Source organism: Phyllostomus discolor, chromosome 5 (assembly GCF_004126475.2).
Source record: "Phyllostomus discolor isolate MPI-MPIP mPhyDis1 chromosome 5, mPhyDis1.pri.v3, whole genome shotgun sequence".
In the NCBI taxonomy this organism is placed as follows: domain Eukaryota; kingdom Metazoa; phylum Chordata; class Mammalia; order Chiroptera; family Phyllostomidae; genus Phyllostomus; species Phyllostomus discolor.
Window position 1 is genome coordinate 88,240,303 of NC_040907.2, and position 16,880 is coordinate 88,257,182.

The window sequence follows — 16,880 nt, forward strand, 5'->3', positions numbered from 1 at the left end:
TTCAGTGAGATTGATGTAGTTTGCGTCTAATTTCTGAAAGCTCATTGTGAGTTCATTGAACTTCCTGGTAATCATTGTTTTGAACTCACTATCTGATAGTTGAGTTGCCTCTATTTCATTTAGCATTTTTCCTGAGGCTTCCTCCTTTCCCTTCAATTGGGGGTTGTTTCTTTGTTTTCTCATTGTTCATGGGTTTCTTCTTTTTTCTTCTTGTTTGTTAATTTGATCTGTTCTAATTCCCTTTAATTATGGTGTGAACTTCTGTGGTAGAATATTTGTGAGATTCAGTGGTGCAATCTCCTTCACGTATCCTGGTGCTCACAGCTTCCCCCTATTCTTTTTTGTGATCAGTTGGAGGAGTAAGGCAAAATGGTTTAAAACAGCAAGACAGTATACTATGATATTTACTTTAGCAGCCAGTAGAGAAGAGATGGGTTATCCTTTGGCTCCTTATAGTGTTAACCGTGTTCCTCCACCCCACTATCCATGTTTTAGAAAGGATGGAAAGAAGGTAAGACTCATATTGGGGACAAGAGGATTGTTAGTTGGATCTAGAAAGCTGTGAGGCTGTGGGAGGTCAGATTCTAAGGTAGGATTGGACTAAAGATTAGTATATATGAGTTGTGAGTAAAAGAATAGAGACAACCCCCACAATAGTATAGTTCAGAAAATTGCAAAGTGGGCTGAGATCAGGTAGGGGTATTGAGAAGCAATTACAATTGTATAGACTAGGTCTTACTAGTAGTAATAGTAAAGTGACAGTCTTGTGGCAGAATCGATGAGGTCTAGATAACAAGAATAAAGAGTATAGAACCTTGAGAGGTGTATTAAAGGAACACAGATGAAGGATAGTAACTTCTCAACACCATGTGACTGAGATACCAGGGGGAACCTATCAAATGACAGTATAACCAGCCAAGCAAAGAAGATTATACAGAAAGAAAAAGAATACCAAAATATTATTAAAATAAAAAATGTTGGAAGAGTGAGAAAAGGATAATACAAGTTTACAGTAACTTGCCAGATTAAAAAAAAAAAAAAACGAAAGAAAAGCAGAAGATGTAGTGCAGGAGAGATAAATTTGGAGTGGAAAGAATGATATTAGGATGAATAGAAGAGAAACATAAGGGATTGCGAGATAAAAATAATAGGAATTGAAAAATAAAATGTCACGTAAAACACAAGATAAAATCAATCAACCAACAACAGCCAGAGAAACCTAACAAAGCCAAAAAAAAAATTAAAGAAAAAACAGACAAAGAAACAAAAACAAAAGCAAAAACAAAAACAAAAAACCTCTTGTTGGTTTCTAACTGGCCAGACCAGTTTTTCTGATCTTGCTGGCTTCAACTGGTTGAGGGACCTTTGAAATCCTTCTCTCTCTCCCAGACAGACCTCAGCTGGTTTGTCAGGAAGCCTGGGCGCTGCCGCACACACCGGCTCTCTGGATCTCACTCCCACGTTCTTCCGGACTCTGAGGTCCTGCAGGTTTCCAGCTCTATGATCCCAGGAGGCACCCGCAACGTTTTTGGATTCACTGCGCCCTCCCAGGGGATGGTAAAAGGGCGCGCCCCTCCCCCAAACTTTTGAGATTGGGGTCTAGGATCGCCCTAAGTGCCTCGCCGCATCCCTTCCGGCATCAAAGCGCTCGAGAGTCAGTCATCCTGTCGGGGCTCGCACCAAGCCGTTTCTATCTCTGTGTTCCCCGCTGAACTGCACTGCGTTCAGGTGTGGGTGCCTTTCCCTGCTCCCCGGGTCAGGCTGGCTGGAAATCTCTGAGCTGCCACTGTAGGAACGCACCAAGTGCCACCTCCCTCCTGGATCGCAGCGCATAGATTCAGGCCTCCCTATGGGGCGCAAGCAGAGCAAGGCCCGGAGCACGGCCCGGCTCTGTGCTCTCCACCAATCTGCACTTCCACCCGGCTAGGGTTACAGGCACCCTTTCAGGCTGCCCCGGGTCCTGTCGGCTAGTGTCCCTCACTCCTCCCAGGCCTCTGATTGGGTGTTCACCGTCCCTGGGCTATTTTTTCCCAGTCCAACTGTCCAATCTGTTGCTCACCCCCAGTATTCCAGGGAGGGAGCAGCGACTTCTCTCTCCTGGGCGCCCTTGGGCAGACCCCGGAGCACCCCGGGCAGACCTGGGGTCTGCACACCCCTAGACCCCGCACTGATCCCTAGGCCCCCTCCGTCCTGTAGCAGCCTTCTTACCGTCTGGTTTTCCAGTGAGTGCAATAATTTTTGATGTCCTGCTTTCAAAAGTGATTCGGTAACCTAGTCCACTTGCTCTGTTTCTCCACCGATCCACGAGTTTCTCTCCTCTTCACAGAAGCCGAGAAAAACGCTGCCTAGAGTAAAGCCGCCATCTTAGACCCCAAGAATCCTCTTTGATCTGTGGATTATTTACAGTGTGTTGTTTAATTTCCACATGTTTAGAGATTTTTCTGTCACCATTTTGTTATTGACTTCTGGCTTGATTCTATCATGGTCAGAGAACACACTCTGTATAATTTATTTGAAATTTGCTGAGTTTTGTTTTGCGGCCCAGGATACGATATATCAGTGAATATTCTATGGGATTTTTAAAAATGTGTATTCTGCAGTTGTTGGGTGGAGTGTTCTATATACATCTATTAAATTCTGCCAGTCAGATAGTATTGTCTCAATACTTTATGTCCCTGCTGCTTTTCTGTCTAGTTGTTCTAGCAGTTGCTCAGAAAGTGATGTTGGAGGCTCCAATTATAATCAAGGTTTTTCTATTTATGCTTTTGGTTTTATCCATCCGAATTCATGTGTTTTGAGATTTGGTCCTTGATGCACACATATTTAGGATCATTGTGCCTTCCTGATGGGTTGATCATTGTCTCAGTATGTAATGTACTTCTTCTCTGGTTATTTTCTCTGCTCTGAAGTCTACTTTATCAGTTAATAATGTAGCCATTTCTAATTTCTTTACTAACATTTTCATTAACATATATCTTTTTCTTATCCTTTTACTTTCAATTTATGTCATTATATCTGAAGTGAGTTTCTTAGAAGCAACATATAGGTTGGTTATTTTTTTAAAATTTATTCTGCCAACCTCTTTCTTTTGATTTATGTGTTTATATTATTTACATTTAAGGTAAATATTGATATGTTAGTTTTTGTGTTGCCATTTAATTATTCTCTGTTTATTTTGTTCCTTATTCTTATTTCTCTGTTCACATCTTCCTGTGGGTTATATAGATAATTTTTATGATTCCATCTTTATTTATTCATGCAGTTTCTTAGTATACCTCTTTGTCTAGTTTTCACAGTGGTTGCTTTGAGTATTGTTCATTTTGGATATGTGACTTACATTTATGTGGAGAGTCTACCACTATCCACAGAAACACTGGGAGGGAGGTGTAGAAGTCTCACTGTGGGGGGAGAAAACTGTACTTGAACAATGATTAAAAAAAAAAGAAGTCTCACTGCTATTTTGGCCCATTTGACTTCCTCATTTTAAAATATTGTCTTAAGTATTAGGTGCATGTTATAATTTTTGTTTCAATCCTCTAATCTGATTTTGCAGAGTTCAGGAGTTCCTGACTTCTCACACTAACTGCAAGTTTGGGGTCTCCAAGGCTTCAAGAGTGAGCTTACAGCACTCATAGTGCTCACTGAAAGCTGCTCATGGTTATAGTTTATTGGAGGAAAAGGAGATGGATTAAAATTAGCCAAAAGAAGAGGTACATGGGGTGGAGCCCAGTCGTCCTCTCCCAGTGGAATTGTGGACAGTCATACCTTCTCCTGGCAATGATGTATGCCAATATTCATAGGGTATTACCAACCAGGGAAACTCACCTGAGTCTTAGTATCCAGATATTGTATTGGAGTTGGTTATATAAGGTGGATGGCTGACCCAAGTCTCCAGCCACTCCAGAAGGTGAGCTGATACTGAGCGGCCCATAGCCCACACTGTAAATAGACTGTCTGGTGTGATACAAGGTTCCCAGGTAAACAACAACATTCTTACTGGGCAAGACATTCCAAGAGGTTAAAGATTACCTCCCAAGAGCCAAGTGCAAAGGCCAGACCTCTGTTTAGGTAAGGTTAATTCTTCACTACACAATTTGCAAAACTCATGAGGAAAAGGATAGTCTACTGCATGCACCTGTGTTTCTACTCTTTCCATTGTTCTCCCTTCCTGACAATTCATAATTTCTTTCTTATTTTTAATAATTTCTGCTTGATGGTTTCCTTTACCCAGTCTTTAAGGGTGCACCCAAAAGCAACACGTTTCTTTAGCTTTTCTTTGTCTCAGAATATCTTTATTTCCTCTTCATTTCTGAAGGAGAGTTTTACCAGATAAAGAATTTGTGGTTACAGTTCCTTTCATTTAGCACTTGAAAAATATTGTGTCACTTCCTTCTGGCCTCCGAGGTTTCTGAAGACAAGTCTGCTCTCGTCTGAGTTGGTGTTACCCTCCAGGCAATGTGCTGTTATTTCTGTCTGCTTTCGAGATTTTTTAGATTTCAGAGGTTTAATTATGGCCTGCTTGGCAGGGATCTCTTTTAGCTTATCTTCTTTAGGGTTTTCTCATGTTTGTGGATCTGTTATTTTGTGTTCTTTGACAAATTTGGGGTGTTTTCAGCCATTATTTCTTCAAATTCTCTTTGAATCCAATCTTTCTCTTCTTCTTCTCATACTCTGATGATACAAATGTTGAATCTTTTTTATTGTCCCACAATCCCTGAGGCTTGGTTTATTTATTTCCAGTCTATTTTTCTCTCTGTTGTTCATATTGGCTGCATTCTATGATTCTGTCCCCAAACTCTTTGATTCTCTCTTCTCTCGGGGAAGACTGCTGCCCCTGGCTGCTCATCCTTGGTGGGACTCCAAAGGGCCAGGTATCGGCCACAATGAGTGTGATCAGAGGGACTCCCCTTCAAGGTAAGGGTGGAATTAGCCTCCCTGGGCTGCTTTCCACCACTAGGCTGAGGGGCGGGGGACAATGGTAGGTCTGGGTGGCCTTTTTCTGTGGCTGGGAGTTGTAAAATGCCCTGTCTCTATGCTGTTCCTCTAGGCCCAGGATCTTTAACACATTCATCTTTTTCTTTCAGAATTTTCCTTTACTTCTGTCTTACATTATTTTCAGAGTTTATAGTTGTGTTTCAGAGGAAGAGTACAGAAAAAGGGGATTCAAAACCTTGACAACCTTCCCTTAGAAGCCTACAGAGGGCTAAGCAGGAATGCCCAAAGTCCAGATTGAGGGTCTACGGGTTGGAAGAATCATTGTGATTGTGCTTGTATAAAAGGCTGTGCACATACATTGAAGAAATTTCACAGAGTAAAGAAAGGAATTACAAGTAACCCAGTGGCCAAATAGCACAGCATGACCTATGGGTTACTAGGATAATTTTGTGGATCAAGAGAAGAATGGGAAACCCTTAGTTAAAGGGGAAAAGAGAGACATCATATTTAAAAAATTATGAACTTCAATAACTGTTATTATACTACTTCATCATTTACAAAAGAGGCACTGAATCTCAGGGAGTTGCATTAATAGCCTCTGAGAGGCAGAGCTGGGCTTTGAAGCCAGGTCTTCCCATCCCTAGAATGAATGCCTCTTCCAATACACCTCCCCACCTCCTATGAATGGGTCCAGACCTCTGTCTTTGAAGTCAGGAGGATGTACGTCCTGGAAATAAAACTAAGTTGGCTTTGCTTCTCACTTTCAATATCTTCTCCCTTGTTGAGACTTGGTAGCAGTGAAGCATCTGGACTAAAACCAGGGAAAGTGCTAACCAAAGACTCCAAGCATGAGAAAAATCTGTTTTCTTTCAAAGAGCAAAGATGAGGCCACCTACCTAATGGGTATTTCCCAGGGGTCCTGCTCCTTACACTGCCCATTGCAGCCTCATTTCTTCAGAGGCACATACTGGGTCCAGTCTGGGCATGGTGCATGATTATCCCCACTCCCCCCCTGCCAGGCTGGCCCACCCTTAGTGAGAATTCCTCACCTTTGGTGCAAGCAAGTACAGTAAATCAGTGTGGCTGACACTGGAAGACAGCTAGGTGGGGTGGTGTTGCCATGAAGAGATGGCTGCATTGGTGTAAATACAACCTGTTGGGGGAGAAGGAGGAACTTGACACTAGAAGGCCATTTTTTTTTGTTCTTCAGAGTTAAACACTGAAAAAGGCTGAGATGCAATGAGACAAATTCTCCTCCATCTTCATCTTCACTAAGCCCAAATTGAGACATTTATTAGAAATGACTTTTTAAAAGTTTAAATCTCTTCCATCCTAGAGGGAAAATAATTGTGTATAGCTTCTGCATTCTGTATTAATGGCTATAATTAATCTGTTGTAGGTCTGTGCAATTCAAAATGCAACAGACAGGAGCTCTGGCTGCTCCTAGGCTTTGCAGCCTTTGGCTTCAGAACAAAGGCTGAAGGTTCAAAGAGGATGACACGGTGTCAAATCCAAGGGCCACCTTTTGTCAGTGACACTGCTATAGCTTCATCTACAATGGCCTGTGGATATCAACTTTTAGGGAAATGTTATGTTTTAAATATCAACTCTTCCAAGTCTGGCTATAAATCTCTTATGGAAGTTAAAGATGAAAAACACATTTCTTTTTCATTGGTCTCATTTGTCTAATAAACGCCTCAGGGACTCACAGCTCAATCAATGCTTCCAATCTCCTGAAATTAAGTTATCTTTCTTTCATGTGCTAGATAGAAATGATTTATGCAGGTTGAATAGTTTGGCTATCTTAGTGTTATTGACTGAATGGCACTATCATCAATATTTTTCCCTCCTGAGTTATTTATTTCAAGAACAACCTGGGATTTCTGCAAAAAAGGAAAATTATTTCACTAGAGATCATGTTTATAGAGGGTGCTTTCCCATTTACCCTTTGAATGAAAGTGTAAACGTGAGGCCAGTGGCCATCCTCAGGTGAAAAGTAGACTTGGTTTTCTTCACATCAGAGCATTCATAATAAATTTAGAGCATTCATGCATAAGATAACATAAATACACAAACTATGGTTACATAAGAAACATAGAAAATGTCTTGAACCTTTAATGAGAATACTTTTTCTTGGTATTTTTCACTTGTTGTTTATTATACAAACATGGTTAAACTATCATTATGTACTAGACTCAAGGCCAGGCTCTGTGGAAATAAAGGTGAATAGCACAGAGGCCTGGCACTTTGTAGATGGAGAAGTACGGACATAAATAAATAGTGCCAATACAAATAGTGTGTGTAAATGCTATAGTTGAGACATATAACTGGGCTCTGAGTGGGCAGGAGTTGAGGATGAGGGAGCCCAGGTGATGCATGTTCTAAAGCAGCACTGTCCAGTATGATAGCCCCTAGTTCCAAGTGACTATTGAGCATGAGAAAATTTTAGATTTATTTTATTTTAATTAATTTGAAATGCCCCTAGAGGCTACCAGAGTGGATAGCATAATTCTAAAGCAATGATTCTCAAGTCTTTAGTCTGCATCAGAACCACCTAAAGAACTTACCAGTTCTGATTCAATGGCCCTGGGGTAGGGCCCAAGAATTTGTGTCTTTACAAGCCCAGGTGCCTCTCATGCTGCCAGTCCATGCATCTCACCCCGAGAAGCACTGTTCTCTAAAGTCCTTGGAAATCACCATAGTGCTAACAACTGTCCTTGGCCACATAGACTTACTACGAAGCAAATGAAATGGGCTCTAGAGTCCTCTCTTCCATGGCCCCTTTGGAGACTTAGGAGGGTTGTCAGCAATGTGTTCACACAGGTCATAATTGGCAAAATTTGCAAAACCCGGGATTGATTAGGACCACCATCTGACAAACTGTCCATCACAGTCCCCCTCCTGTTGGCTGATATGGAGGGGCTAATGACATTTAGGAGACTGGGCTTTCATTAGCTGCCTGAGTGGGGTGTATCGTTGTGGTTTGCGGTCACGTGCAGAATACAGGCACTGCAGCTGTTTCTGCTGTAAGAATCGCATCAGGAGTGCTCCCACTGCATACTCTGCTGACCTGCTGGCAACCAGGACGAGGTTCAGTGCTGGAGGCTATTGCTTCCCAGACTCTCCATAGTACCAAACCAGAGTATGCAGGTTGTAGGAAACACAAGGTTTGAAATGGAGACTGTGGGGTGTTTTCAATCAACAAACATTTATAGTTATAAGTGGAGGATTCAGTTCCCTATAGGCACCTAGTCAAGGTGGAAGTTCACTGCTATAGAAATGTGCTGGATTCAGCTAATACAGTAAAAACAACCCATTTTCTCTTTTGTGTTATTTCTTGTTCTGAACAGAAGATATTTTGATACAGTATCAACACACTGCAATTTTACTTGCAATTTGGCAAGGGGTTTTATAATGTATCAATAAAACAAGTGACAAATTACAGAGTCCCAATTGAGTTGTTTATTTTGGTTATCATTAAATATATTGAATCCAGCTGAAAATAAACAAAATATAAAATAAAATTCATAAACATAAGCAACATAACCAGTAGAAATTATTCTGATATTGATAAATACCTTGTAACAAATATTCATATATGTGCAATTTTTTTTCTTTAAGAGGCCCCATAAATTGTGAAAATGTTAGGCTCTACCAAACCTAATTTTACCAATGCCCTTCTTGAAGTATTTTTGAAGTGAATTGAAATAATGCTTCTATAAGTAAATGGACTTGGGAAATGCTTTCTCTACTATGGCACCCACAGTGCCTAGTACATTGCAGGTGCTCATAAAACATTGCTAAAGAGTAAATACCCTGGCTGGCATAGCTCAGCGGATTGAGCGCGGGCTGGGAACCAAAGTGTCCCAGGTTCGATTCCCAGCCAGGGTACATGCCTGGGTTGCAGGCCATAACCCCCAGCAACCGCACATTGACGTTTCTCTCTCTCTCTCTATCTCCCTCCCTTCCCTCTCTAAAAATAAATAAATAAAATCTTTGAAAAAAAAAGAGTAAATGAAGAGTAAGTCCCTGAGTGAATAATGGCAAGCAATTATCTGAGACAGCTCCACAGGGGATAGGTCAGGAAGAACCTTCCTTTTACACAGCCCCTTTTGCTTCTCCTCAATAATTCAGATTTATTGGTCCTATGACAAACACTTCCTTAGATTCGGAAGGTGTAAAGGTGTCTCTGACAGCCCCTCAAGGAGCTCGAAGTCCAGGTGAGGGAACACACCTATATCAGACAGTGCCATTGGAGTGGTGAGGTAGCCTGGTGGGCATCAGGGGAGAGACACCACCTGGGCCCAACGTGTTTGAGACAAGTTCATGGAAAGAAGTTCTGAAGCAGAAGAAAGGGGGAGGTGGGGAAGAGCAGCAGAGGTGAGGGATACAGGTGGGAACCCACGTGGCTTGCTTGAAAGGGGACAGAAGGCCACCTGGTTGTTGTGAATAAGGCCAGACAGAAAAGCCTGAAGGAAAAGCTTGGAGCTACTTTGGGAAAACCACCTGTGAAGGCCAACAGATCAAGGGGCTTGGCACCATCCTAAGCGTAGAAAAGAACACAAAAAGGGTTATATTTATGGGAGCCAAGTGCCCAGAGAGATGCAGAATGCCTTGTCCCCATGGTGCAGAGGACAGCTTGGAAAGAGGGACCCGGTCAGGGAGACCAGACCACAGACTACTCCACTGGCTCAGGGGCAGGGAACACAGGCCAGGTCTGAGGAGATGGCACAGAGGCACAGTTCAAGAAAGAGGGGCTCACTTGGGCTTTTGTTTTGTCCTGTTTTTTGTTTGTTTGTTTGTTTATTGAGTGCCTGGTATGCAGCAGATAGTTTTTCATGGACTATTTCATTTAATCCTCAAACTAACCTGGGAAAATGGAGGCCATCACCCCATGACACATACAAGGAAAGTGGGGCTCAGTGAAGTAAACATATGGCCAGGCAGGCAGGATTCAGGGGGTTCCAGTGAGCACATTGCTTCCTGGGTCATGCTCCTCCAATGCCCCACACTGCCCTGGGAGGAGAGAGACAGGTGTAGCAGGAAACAGCCAGCTTCTCAGTGAGCTGCGGCATGGAAACTGAGAAAGGCCTGCTGGAGAGAGTTGGTAGGGGAAGGAGAGGAGTGGCCAGTTTTAACCAGAATCTTATGGAAGAATCGATTTGTCTTTGAGCAGCTGGAGGACAGCTTCTTTCTCCTTGTTCTTCCAGCCTGACAACTATTTTGAGCCCTGGGGCTATGAGAGAATCACTCCACAGCTGTCCCTGACATTTAAAAAATCTGTTCCCAGTTTGAATTAAGCGGAGTCTTCACTCTTGGATATGAAAGCTATTGCAAAAAAGCTTGTAGAAAACAGTTTATTTCAGCTTTTCTTCCATGTTGCAACTGACCTTCTAAATAAAAATGTGCAATATAAACAGACCTCCCTGTCCCTGTGAGGGAAAGTCTAGTAGATCAGACCCAGGGCCATCCAAAGTTCCATGGCCTCATAGCTAATTCCCAGACAGGGGCTGCTCTGCCTTTCTCCCCCAAGGGCCAAGCCATGGCCCCACTCGAGGTTAAGCTAACACATGTGACCACAATACTGCTTCTAGATCTGTGTTCTTTACTCTTCCCCAACTGTCTGAAGCTCAGTCCTTGCAGGAAATTCAGTAACTGGGGTATGCTCAGGAGAGAGTGCTTCTCCTGTTGTACAAGTGCTATGTGGTCATTGTAAAAGATACGAATGTCATAAAGATGTAATTCTAGAATATTCCTTCCTTTACTACCTCTCACAGGTTCTTATACTGTTGTGAAAATTACATGCAAATATTCAACATAAAATTTATAGTACATATTTCAGGGATAGTGTCAAGTTAGACTGTGATGTATAGGATTACTCATGACTCTATGCCTCTATAAAACAGCCCTGGTGCCATCAATTCAGCTCAGAAAGCCCTTCTGAGGTGATGAGCAGTGACTCTGAAATGCCTGCCCACAGACATGAGGAAGTACGTGAACCATTTTTACCAAGCCCAGACAAAATAAACAGAGTAAGAACAATATTAATGTCACTGTGAGGTTGCCAATGGTATTGATTGTAAAGAGCTTTGTTTTAGTTTAAGAATGTGTCTTTTTTCCCTTTTTTGATTGTAAACTATCCTTTCTTTAAAAGCAACTATAGCAATAGGAGATGATAATTTGGGATTTCTTTTCTTATGTCATTTATGTCTTACATCAATACTTATTTAGCTTATTTTTAAACCATTTAAACATCCTTACATGTACAATTAAGTGACATTAGTTACATTCACAATGTTATGCAAACATCATCACCATTTTCAGATTTTGTCATCACCCCAGATAGTCTGTAACCATTAAGCAATAATTCCCCATTTCTCTTTCCCTCCAGTCCCTGGTAACTTCTATTGTACTTACTGTCTCTATGAATTCACATATTCTAGGAACCTCATATAAGTGAAATCACATATTTTATCCTGTAATGTGTGTCTTATTTCACTTAGAAAAATATTTTCAAGGTGCATCTGTGTTGTAGCATGTATCAGCACTGTATTCCTTTTCAAGGCTGAATAACCTTCTGTTCTACATATGTACCAGTTTATCTATCCATTCATTTGTTAATGGATATTTGGGTTGCCTCTACCTTTTGGCTATTGTGCACACTGGTGCTATGAACACTCATGTACATATATCTATCTGAGTCCCCGCTTTCAATTCAAGTGCTAATGTAGCAAATGGCCAACCTATTGGACAGCCCAGCTCTAGAGCAACCACTAACAACATAAAAGAAGGAAGGATAGCTAACAAGCCAACAGAGGAGATAAAATGAAATGCTAGAGAAATACTACATTAACCTGAAAGAAATCAAACAAGAAAAAAGGTGAAATGGGAGGAGGTAAGGAGGGCTAGGGGGTGGACTGGGATGGGGTTAAAAGGCAGAAAACTATACTTGAACAACAATAAAAATTAAAAAAAGTAAAAAGGAGAAGAATAAATAGGACAAATAACATATGTAGGTATGGTTGATTAATGTCTCATTACCTCCAGCTGGAAGAGAACACAGGAAAGGGGAGCAAGAAGGCTTGAGTAATGCAAAGTTTTAGTCCCAAACCCACCATTAATATGCTTGGTGAACTTAGATGAGAGACCTAGTCTTTCTCACCCTGCATTTATTTACCATATAACTTATCTGTTTACTGGAGCAATAGAGTTTTATAGTTAAGAAAATGGACTTGGATAGTAGCCCCAGATTTGAGCCTCAGATCTACCATGTGCAACCCTGGACAAATTACTTAATTGGTCTAAACTTCAGTTTCTTCATCTGTATAATGGGTATTACATAATACTTACCTTAAATACATATAAAACACAATGTATATCACCTTGGAAGCCTTTAAAATATTAGTTGTTTATTAGTAGTAGTTTCAATCCCTCAACTAACTCTAAGGACAATAAACTATGGGTTAGACATCATTAAAGGCAGCAAGGATTCAAAGGTGAATGGCAAAGACCTTTACTTCCATAGAAAAGTCAGACAAAATATCTGACTGAAATGGTTATGAGGCTGAAGTAAGAAAGTCAAGAGAAGCACTAGGGTAAAAATATAAATGTTGTTATGTCAGTGTTCATAATATGATGTGTAATCTTTTTTCTTGGCAAAACACAGTAACTAAGGTACCTGGAAAAATTATGAACATAGTTCTGGTCCAGTCATTCTTTCCAAAAATTAGTAGGCTTTATTTTACCAGTGAATAGGAATAAATTATTCTCATTTAACTTAAAAAGAGTAGGTTCTACTCATTCACAAAGAAGCTCAAATATTCTGTATCTTACTCAGTGTTGTTAGGTATTTTGTTGGTATTTTACTCACTGATATCATTTTACAAAGTATTATGCTTATTTCAAGTAGCAGCCATCTCAGATTGCTTTATACCACAGGTATGGTGGCCCTGGGAAAAACACAGGTAGGGCTAACCATGGCCTGCACCACCCAGAAAACCCCAGAGCCTGTGCACCCAGTGGACAGCTACAGACCACATTGGAGTACCACCACCCTTCCCTTGCACAGCTGAGCCTCCACGAAGGGTAGAGGTTGGTCAGTGGTCACAGTTAGTCCTTGGAGCTGCCTGGCCTGGGTAAATCTCTCCCATTGATCTTCCAACAGCAATCAAGGCTCAACCACAAGAGGAAGGTGTACTCATCCCACACAAACAGCACACATCAAGTACCTAGCTTGGGTCCTAGGGGAGGCTGGGCCACTGAACCCTATAGGACACCTACTACATTAGGCTGTCATGAAAAGTAGTCATAGCAACTCTACCTAATACATAAAAACAAACACAGGAAGGCTGCCAGAATGAGGAGATAAAGAAACATGGCCCAAATGAAAGAACAGATCAAAACTCCAGAAGCAGAACTAAACAAAATGTAAATAAGCAATCTATCAGCTGCAGAGTTCAAAATACTGGTGATAAGGATGCTCAAGGAACTTAATAAGAATCTCAGCAGCATAAAAAGGAACCAGTCAGAAACAAAGGATGCAATAATTGGAAGAAAGAACGATTTACAGGGAAACAACAGTAGAGTAGATGAAGCCGAGTCAAATTAATGATTTGGAACATAAGGAAGGAAAAAACAACCAATCAGAACAACAAGAGGAAAAATGCATCCAAAAAAATGAAGATAGTGTAAGCAGCCCCTGGGATAACTTCAAGCAGTCCAATATTTGCATCATAGGTATGTCAAAAGGAGAAGAGAAAGAGCAAAAAATTGAAAATCTATTTGACAAAATAATGAAAGAAAATTTCCCTAATTTGGTGAAGGAAATAGACATACAAGTCCAAGAAACACATGAGAGTCCAAAACAAAATGAATGCAAAGAGACCCACTCCAAGACATATCATAATTCAAATGCCAAAATTTAAAGATAAAGGGAGAATATTAAAAGCAGCAAAAGGAAAGCAGTTAGTTACTTACAGAGGAGTCCCCATCAGACTGTCAGCTGATTTCTCAAAAGAAACTTTGCAGACTAGAAGGGATTGGCAAGAAATATTCAAAGTCACACAAAAATCAGGCCTTATAGCCAAGATTGCTATACCTAGAAAAGCTACTATCATTTAAAATCCAAGGGAAGATAAAGAGTTTCCCAGACAAGAAAAAAACTAAAGGAGTTCAGCATCACCAAACCATTATTATATGAGATGGTTATATAAATATATGAGACTTATTTAAGAAAAAGATCAAAACTATGAAAAAAATGGCAAAAATACACACCTATCAACAACTGAATCTAAAAAAAACGAACTAACAAACAAGAAGAACAGAGACAGAATCATGAATATGAAGAGCATTTTGATGGTTGCCAGACTGGATGGGAGTGTGGGGAAATGGGTGAGTTGCTGAGGGGATTAAGAAGTACAAGTAGGTAGTTACAGATAGTCATGGGGATGTAAAGTACAGTACAGGAAATGGAGTAGCCAAAGAATTTATACACATGACCCATGGACATGAACAATGGTGTGGGGATTGCCTGAGGAACTGGGGGGGCACTGGGTGGAAGGGCAAAGAAGGGGAAAATTGGGAAAACTGTAATAGCATAATCAATAAAATATAATTTTTAAAGAAGAAAAAATAAATAAATGGAAAGGCCAAAAAAAAGTATTTTGTTCATTTATGTATATGACCCAGCCTCTAATTTACAAAAGAGAGTTTTTCTTAATAAGGATTACCAGGTTTTTAGTATCAAATATACAACAAGCATTTTCCATATATACTCACTGGTGGGGTCAGAAGGAAGAATGAGTCCACCCATCCCATGAAACTTCACCCTTACAGTGGTTCCTCTTCTTGTGGGTGCTTACGAGAGAGTGGTTGTTGAGCAATAGTATTTCCTACTCATTCAAAGTATAATGAATTAGTCTCATATCTTCAACTGCTCTTAGCAAACATTTGGAGGTACTCCGAGGAAGTCATATCCTCCCAGTCTCAGTAGCAATAGCGGCAGCAGTCCAGACCTTGGTGTTCACTGTCCAGAGTGGTGGCGGAACAATGGACCCAAAGAAATCTCCTGTTCCCACACAGCTTCTAAGTTAATCGTCACAAATATAAAGAATTTACACAAGCAAATACAATATCTTATCTAAAGAATTCTTTTTGTGTGTATATTATAAGTACTGTATATTTTATTAGTTGTCTATATCATCCTCCTAGTAAACTTGAGTCTCAAATAAATCTCATGTCAGGCTTTTCTTTACCTGTACCAGCTCATAACATGGTTTATCCAAGGATGAAGAGCACATGTGAAAAGCAGGTAACAATAAATGTATGTTAATTATTTAGATTTTCATGAAGCTCAGCAGTCTCTTACTTCCTATTTCTTTTCTTTAAATTTGATATCATAATAGAAAAAAAGCAATAGCCATGCACAGGCATTTACAAAGGAAGAAATACGAATGATCCATAACAATAGCATGAGAAAAATGTTCCACTATATTAGTGCAGAAATAAATATAAATACATGTAAGGAGAAACAAATGTTTACTTACTATGTTGACAAAAACAATTTTTAAATACTAATGCCTAGCTGCTGGTAGGATTATTATATCATTAATATATCTGGAAACAATATGCTAGCAAGTATCAGAAGACTTAAAAATCTGGCAATTCTTTTTATCGAGCATTTCACTTTCAGAAATTATATTGAGGAAGTAATCATGCTTGCACAAAAATATAACAATAAGGATATTTGCTATTGTATCACCTCTTATTTTTGCTATAATAATTCAAATGTCTAAAGCATAAATTGGTTACATAGATCATGGTTAATTCATATGGTAGAATATTATACAGTCATTAAAAGTCATGTCATTTAAGAATTCTAAATGATCAGTGTTAAGTAATGTATGTTGCAGTATGTGCAGTTTGTACAGTATGGTCTTGTGTGTGGGTGGACTGGAAGGATATTTCCCAAAATGTCAGTAGTGGTTATCTTTGGATATTGAGATTATGAATGACTATTTTTTTCTTTCTTTTCAGCTTCCCTGTCCTATCTCCCTACAGGAATAGGTTTTCCTGTATAACACCAAAGTCCTTCAATTAGACTATATTACTTTAAGAATGAGAAGCGAAGAGAGAGAAAATGAAATTGTAAAGCTCCTAGGAAAAGATGACGTCATACTTTGTTAACTCCTTGGGGATCATAGACTCTCCAGTGAGAGAGAGAGCTGCTTGCTTTGCCTTACTTGCCCTGGCCCACTAAGCCCAGAGGTGCAGTTGCTGAGACTAAGAAGACAAGCTTTTGGGGCCATACCCATCCTCTGTTTTCCATCCATTCTGGCTAAATGGTTTCACTGAGTACCTACTATGTGCTAGGCACTGGGCATACAACCATCAGGAGGAAGAGAGAGAGAGAATAAAGGAAGATGGAAAGACAGAAGGGATGGAGGAAGAGTTACTGGTTATTATAAGGGAATCAGACCTTAACTGATGAGGGCCTGTGAGCAATGCTGGGAAGAATGAGCTCCATCTGGCTGCACAGGCTTCTTTTAGGGGGGGTTTCCCAGTCCTGGCAGAAGAGCTTTCTCTGGAAAGCAGGCACTAAGCTGAGCTCTGAAGGAAGTGTAGGCATTAAGGCAAGGAAGGGGACAGAAGCATTCCAGGGGAGGTAAGATCATGTGCTGGGGATCCTGGGGCAGGAGAGAGCAGAGTGATGCAGGAACTGAGAGAGACCTGGTGCTGGAGTAGGAGAGACCAAACCAGGCAAGGTGTGCGGACATTTCCATGGGCACCAATGAAGGGTGTGGGTAGGGCATCTCTTCCCAGATTTGCATTGCAGCAGTATCTTGGTACCAGCTGGAGAGTAAATTTGCAAGGAGGCCAAGGCGGATCCTGAGGGACCATGAGGACCCTCATCTAGGGCGGTGGCAGTAGGGACAGCCAGACATAGA